Raw genomic sequence first — 7,956 nt, 5'->3', positions numbered from 1 at the left:
GCGCCAGGGGAGTTCATGGCACCCCTAGGTCCTGTCCTGCCACACCTCCCCATAATACACATAAGACCAAAGACGTGGCATGTGAGATTGCGAGGTACAGATAGGCAGCTTGGCATGGTAGAGAGGGTAACTAGGGGGGGAGCACGGTGACCCCAAGGTTCCTGTCCTGTCACACTGATGACACCAAACTATAGGAAAGTGCAGTTACCTTAGAGGATAGGCTGGCAATCCAGACCTACATTGACAGGCTTACAAGGTGGGCGGAGCAAAACCTGATGGCATTCAACACAGAGAAATGCAAGGTGCTCCACCTCAGGAGAAAAAAACCCCACACCACATTTATAGGCTTGGCAGTGCTACATTTGCTAGCACCACAACCAAAAGAGACTTGGGGGTCATGACTGACCACAAGATGAACATAAGCTGCCAATGTGATGCCACAGCCAGCAAAGCAAACAAAACTCTTGCTTGCATCTACTGATGTATCTCAAGCAAGACCCAGGAAGTCATCCTCCCACTTTACTTGGCCTTGGTGAGGCCACAGCTGGAATACTGTATCCAATTCTGGACTCTGCAGTTCAGAAAGGATTTGGAGAAGCTGGTATTTCAGCTGCGGTATTAACCAGGTGGAGAAGCTGGTATTCCTGGTTAAGAGATTCCTGGCCATGCAATACTGGATGTTGACTAGAGATGGAAGCCCATCAGCAATGAGATGCAGAATAGCTATCATATAGATGGAAAAGAGAGTATTGGTGCAATCACACATCTTTGTTTGATTCCAGTTCAAATAGTGAAGTCATCTATCTTTGAGCTGTTGCTGTCTGCAAAATTCAGGTCTGTGAAAATGTGAATACATGACAGTGAGGATTAGAGGCCATGGGAGACAATAGATGTGAGACAGGTAGATGGGTGGGGCAAATGGGGGAATGTCGACCTGGTCACAGAATGTAGCTGGTGAAATATAGAGAGGTTACCTGGGGTTATCAGATGGCAGGTAGGTTATAATGTGCTATAAATCCAATGTCTATAGTCCATGATTTTTTGTATCCAGTAGGTTGAAGTTCATGACTGGTGAAGTTCATAGACTGGTCTATGAAAGGTGTTTTGTAAATTCCCTTGAGCATTCAAACTGAGAGATAAGGGAGAGAGTGGTTGTCTTGTGAGAAGTGTGCACCCACAGATAATTGGGTACTTTTGTCTTTGATAGATTTTTGGTGTGTGTTCATTTTGGTATGCAGTTGTTGTTTGTAACTCTTACATATTTTCCATCAGGGCATTTAGTGCACTGGATGAGCTGTATTACATTTCTGGAGGTGCAAGTGTAAGATCCAGAAATGGCAATGGTTCTGTTATTGGGTGTAGTTATTGTGGGGATGGTGAAGATATGCTGACAGGTCTTATATTTCTTGTCCTGGCATGGTCTGGTGTGGTTTGGGCCTTAGGTTTGTTTCTAGTGATGAGATTGGTGAGCTTTGGTGTTTGTTTAAAGGCTAGAATGGGTTGTTCTGGAAAGATATCTTTAAGAACTAGGCCTTCTTCTAGTATGGGTTGCAATTTTTTGAGGATTTTCCAGGGAAGGATGGTATGTCATAGTGCAATTCATGGGGATTTTCTGTTTGTACAGCAATTCTTCATGTGGCATCTGGGTGGGTCTTTCAAAAGTGCAATCTATCTTTATGGAGGACTGTCCTTGTTACGTGAAAGCCCTTTTGAGATTTGTGAGGTGACAATCACGAGTTTTCTCCTCAGTGCAAATTCAGTGGTATCAGAGGGCTTGGCTGTATACTACAGCTTTCCTGGTGTGCTTAGGGTAAATGGTGATTCTGTGCAGAAAGGCATGTTGGTCTGTGGGTTTGTATGTGATGGTTTGTATTTTACCATTCTTAATATTGATCATGGTGTCTAAAAAGGAATGTTGGTACTGGAGTATGTAAGAACTAGTCTGATGGAGGGGTGATGATCATTAAATTTGTGATGGAAATCAATCAGAGATTGAAGGTTTTCATCCAAATGTTGAAGATGTCATCTATATATCTTAAGTATAGCATAAGGTTGGTAGTGCAGTTCTTGAGGAATTCTTCTTCCAAGTGGCCCATGAGGTTGGCATACCATGGGTCCATTTTGGTGCCCTAGCTGTGCCCATGCTCTGGAGGAAGTGTTAGTTGTTGAAAATGAAGTTGTTGTGTGTGAGGATGAAATATATGGCTAGGGACAGAAGTTACACATAAACCAGTTTAAATGATCAGAAACTGCTTTAAATCTGTAACACAACAGAATCTCTGTGCACATCAAACAGTTTCAAAATGGCTGAAGCTGTTTTAAGATAAACCTGGTTGAATGTAGTATCAGACTTAACTGCTGTGGGTCAAACCAGTTGATGAAACTTCCATCCCAGACCCCTTCCTGATCCAAGTTAAATTACAGTTCCCCAGGATCCCAGCATGCTTTCCAGCCCTGAGCTGGGCTGTGCTGCCTGCTCCAGAGGGCAGGGCTGGACTTACCCCTCTGCTCCCTAGCAGGAGGCATGAGGGCATGGTGGGGGGAGGGAGGGTGGCAAGCCCAGCTGGGGATGCAGCCCAATCTATGAGGGGGGAGGGGTGTGGACTGTCCCCTTCAGGCAAAGCCGGGGTCAGGTCTGGGACCAGGGAGTGGGGTTAAACATCCCTTCCCCACCTCAAACTTACTGCTGGCGGCAACTGTGGACTACAAATCCCAGAGGGACCTGGAAGGAGGAAGAGGAAGTGATGAGCAACTCTGCAGAGTCCTGTTGATGTAACTCTGGACTGAAAATCCCAGAGACTTCGGGGCAGTAGGAAGAGGAAGTGAACACACAGTCAGCAAGCCAGGCTCTAGCATCCCCCAGCTTCTGGCCTGAACCACTGCAAGCAGGTGGCTGCATTTCCTGAATCAAAGGTTCATTTCATTTCTGTTTCATAGATTTAATAGATTTCATAGATTTTTTTTTTTTTTAGGGTTGGAAGGGACCTACCTCAGTAGATCATTAAGTCCAACCCTCTGCCCTGGTCAGGAAAGAATGCTGCGGTCAGATGACCCCAGCCAGGTGTTTGTCCAGTCTTTTCTTAAAGACCTCTAACATAGGGAAGAGTACCACCTCTCTTGGGAGCTTATTCCAGATTCTGGTAAGCCTTACCATAAAGAAGTTATTCCTAATGTCTAGTCTAGTTCCAATTTAATCTGTGAAGCTTAGACTAACCTGCAAAGACTGAATTAATTCAGCCTTGGGCTTTTTGACTGTCTGTACCTAGCCTGTAAGTTCAGTGTTATCTTTAGCTCTGAACTCTGAGTTGTAGTCTTGCCCTTATAGATATGAAAGGTAGTCTTGGTTGCCATCCTGGTGTGGGATGTTGGTATATAAGCTGGTAATATCCATGGTGGCCAGGAGAGTATTGCTGGGAATGTGGTCTATGTTTTTAAGGTTTTGTGGAAAGTCTGTTGTGTCTTGGACAAAACTTGCTCTTTGGGTGACATAAGGTTTAAGGATGGGTTTGATGAAATTTGATATTTCCTTGATTAGGGTTCAATGGTTGGATAGTCTAGAGCTGCCTGGGTTCCTTTGTTTGTGGATTTTGGGGAGCATGTAAAAATGTGGGTAGCGGGGGGGGGATCAAATTCTGTAGTTTTTCTTGTATTCAAATGGAAATGATTTGATGGTGGCTTTGAGTTTTAAGATGAAAGGGGAGTTGGATCTTCTAGTTTTTCATAGTAGGGTTAGAGAGTTGTCTACTGGCTTCTTTTATGTAGTCTTCATGACTAGGGTAACTTTAACTCCTCCTTTATCTGCTGGTTTTATTACTAGTTGGTGATTGGAACTTAGAGATTCTGTGGCCCTTCTCTTTGAGAGGGAGAGGTTGTTTTGGTGGTGTTTGTTGTTAATTATTTCATTGTTCATTCTTTCCCTGAAGCAGCCAATATAGCAGTCGAGGTTTGGATTTCATCCACTGTGTGGTGTTCAATTTGATGTTTTCTTGGGGTCTTTTTTTTTTCCATTTTGGCTTCTATTCCATTCAGGAGAATACATAACACCAGCAGACTCTCTATATCCTGAAGAAGGGTATTTGTGCCCATAAGCTTGCAAAGAACATTTTTTCCAATGATTTAATTGGTTTAATAAAAGATACCACATTTACCCAAAGAACCTTGTCTGCCTATATCCTTAGACCTACATAGCTACAACTAACACCCCTGCAAATATTTTAGACATTTTTTTGGATTACAGATACAGTTCAGGACAAGGAATTGCATACAGAAAGTCCTCAGATGTGTGTCTTCAATTTTGATACTTTGCAATGTCATTAAGCAGCAGAATAGTATATTCAAGCTGGGCTATGATGGGCTGCAAAAACAATTTGAGCTATCTCATGTCTTATTAGAAGTTTGCAACCCTAATTTAATGTTATGGATACTTTTTGATTAAATTAGATTGACTAAGAAAAAACACACCTCCAAAACTGTATGGGGGACATGACTTTGCCATTATGTTCCTAGAGGCAAACTCGTGTAAAAAGTGACTTAAACACTGGTGGAAGATGCTGAATTGTCAGCCTGAAGAACTTTTTATCCGAAGAACACAGAAATAAGTCAGGCTGGCTGGGGGCTAGAATTTCCAGACTGAATGATCAATATACCTGACCTCTACTGATCACGGAAGACCATCAGTGCTGTGCTGGTCTTAATTTTGCCCCTCTCATATTTCCTGGATGATCATAGTTACAACATCACTTCAACATGGCCTGAAATTCTTTGCAAATACTTAGGGTGTTTTAGTTTCTTAACCAGGTCATCCACCTTCTAACTCTTTGCATAAAGCAAATGATTGGTGTTGTAATTCTTTACTGGGAATGTTTGACGGTTCAGAAATATCATGCAGAAACCTCATAACAGCGGTGGAGCTCTTCAAATAGTATAAAATCACTCTCAGAGTAACTCTATGAAAGTATTCAACACATAAATAGAAAATAATTGGCCTTACAGTTATTTTCTGAATTATTTAATGGGAATGTGTGTCCAAATCACTCTCTTTTTAATTTGTACTCCAACTTGTTTTGTTTTGGGCAAAATAACTTTGATTTCCAGCTTCTCAACTAGTTCTTTAGCATCAGTCAGGATGCTTGCAAATCCCTTATCAGAACAATAGGTGACAAGGAGATCATTTGAGGCTTTCAGACAATATATATTCTATACAATATCCGCTTGAGCTTCTTGGAATATTTTAATTGCAAAATTGACTTCATAAACTAGCACCAGTACACACAAATTTATAGTTGCAGATTTTATGAGGCAGCTATTTGGAATTTCTTGAAATACTGTTTTTTGCTGGAATTTTTAGGGTTGTATCACCCAAAACTGAAACTAAAGCATTACAGACTTTTGAAATGTGGTGCTGAAATGCATGTATCATATGAACTTGGTGTTCCCATCTTGAGTGTTTGGCAACATTACATCCCAGTACGGCTAGGCTACAAAAACAAAAACATAGTAAAAGCATTTTTAACCATTTTGAAAAATTAGTACAGTTTCAGTGCAACAACTTGCAGAATCCTTACACAGATGCTGAAGGAATGTGCATTGCATGGAACAAAACACTAATTATGGGTTCCAAATCCTCTTTTGAACTCCACTATATTTTGTCTGTCTTTCATCCTTGTTTCATTGTCTTAGATTTGACCTTTGAAATCGGTGAGTAAAATTCCCATTTCTTAATGGTTCAAAGTAAAGGGAGCAGGGGGGTGCAAAAGCCCCCATGGCTTACCAAAAGCATCCAGGAATGTCTTCTAACTAAAAGGGAGGTGTACACCCAATGGAAGGGAGGGGCCATCACTAGGGAGGATTATACTGTGGTTGCTCAGGGATGCAGGGGAGCAGTCAGGAAGGCCAAAGTGGAGATGGAACTGGGACTATCTTGCCTGATCAAGGACAATAGTAAAGCCTTTCTTAAATACATAGAGGGTAAAAAGAAGGTACCAGGTAACGTGGGGCCCCTGCAGAACACGCTTGGAAATTTGTCGTCGCACCAGATGACAAAGCTAACCTATTTAATGACTTCTTTGCCTCCATTTTCCTGAGCAGGGACCGGATTAGCCCCCCCACTGGGCTCCCCTCAGGCCCCAGGGGAGGCGCACCTAAGCCAAGGGTCAGTGAGGATTTAGTCAGGGAACTTCTGGAGGGACTGGATGTATTTAAATCAGTTGGTCCGAACGATCTCCACCCCAGAGTACTGACGGAATTAGCCGAGGTCATTGCGGGACCCCTGGCATGGCTTTATGAGCACTCGTGGTGCTCTGATGTGGTGCCAGAGGACTGGAAGAGGGCCAGTGTGGTTCCCATCTTCAAAAAAAGGAGGAAGGAGGACCTGGGGAACTATAGGCCACTTAGTCTTACCTCGATCCTGGGTAAGCTTTTTGAGAGAATTATTTTGGCACATGTCCATGAGGGGCCAGTAGGGGAGATTATGCTTAAGGGCAACCAACACGGGTTCATTAGAGGCAGGTCCTGTCAGACCAACCTGGTGGCCTTCTATGACCAAGTCACCAAATCCTAGGATGCAGGGGTAGCAGTGGACATAGTCTTTCTGGACTTTTGGAAGGCCTTCGACACTGTCTCTCACCCTGTTCTCATTAAAGAACTGGGGGACTGTGGTGTCGACACCTACACAGTCAAATGGGTCACCAACTGGCTGGAGGGCTGGACCCAGACAGTGGTAGTGGATGGGTCATTTTCGACCTGGAGGAATGTGGGCGGTGCAGTTCCGCAGGGCTCGGTCCTTGGGCCTGCACCGTTCAGCATCTTAATCAGTGACTTGGATGAGGGAGTAAAAAGCACCCTGTTCAAATTTGCTGATGACACTAAGATGTGGGGCATGTGGGCATGCTAGAAGGAACAGGCTACAATTGGACCTAGACAGGTTACAGGGGTGGGTGGAGGAGAATAGGATGGGATTCAACACTGACAACTGCAAGGTGATGCACCTGGGGAGGAAGAACCAGCAGCATACCTAAAGGCTGGGGAACTCCCTTCTCATCAGTGCAGAGGCAGAAAAGGATCTTGGAGTTATCACTGATGTCAAGACGAACATGGGCCGGCAGTGTGGGGAAGCAGTCAGGAAGGCCAACCGCACCTTGTCATGCATCCACAGATGCATCTCAAGCAGATCCAAGGAGGTGATCCTCCCCCTCTATGCAGCACTGGTCAGGCCGCAGCTGGAATACTCTATCCAGTTGTGGGTGCTGCACTTCAAGAGGGATGTGGACAACATGGAGAGGGTCCAGAGGAGGGCCACTCGCATGATCAGGGGGCAGCAGGGCAGGCCCTACAAGGAGAGGCTATGGGACCTGAACCTGTTTAGCCTCCAGAAGAGAAGGCTGAGGGGGGATCTAGTGGCCATTTACAAACTAGTCAGAGGGAACCAGAAGGTATTGGGGGAGTCTCTGTTCCCCCAAGCACTACCAGGAGTGACTAGAAATAACAGTCACAAGCTGGCAGAGGGTAAATTCAGATTAGACATCAGGAGGCGCTACTTCACTGTCAGGGTGTCTAGTGAAGTGGTGCTGACTCCTACCCTGGGGGTCTTTAAGACAAGGCTAGACAATCACCTTGCTGGGGTGTTTGACCCCAGTACTCTTTTCTGCCATGGCAGGGGGTCGGACTTGATGATCTGCTCAGGTCCCTTCTGACCCTACTATGAAACTAAACTTTTATCATCCCAGCACTGGTAGAATCTATCGTGTTCAAAAATCCAAAGAAATCTTCTTTTATCTTAATGCTGCTTTCTCACAACTTCATTCCTTCTTCTGCAGAAACGGATCTAACAAACTTCATTAGGTCTTGTTTATTAGTGTCTTTGCTGCAGCCAGATATAATAGAATAATACTTGGTAGTTTTCAAGACCAGAAAAAAATTCCTTCTTGATTATGTTTCTAAGAATTTGAATAATTTTAT

Source organism: Crocodylus siamensis, chromosome 10, assembly GCF_052110815.1.
Source record: "Crocodylus siamensis isolate JL-2025a chromosome 10, ASM5211081v1, whole genome shotgun sequence".
NCBI lineage: Eukaryota > Metazoa > Chordata > Crocodylia > Crocodylidae > Crocodylus > Crocodylus siamensis.
Note: the sequence above shows the minus strand (reverse complement) of the source record.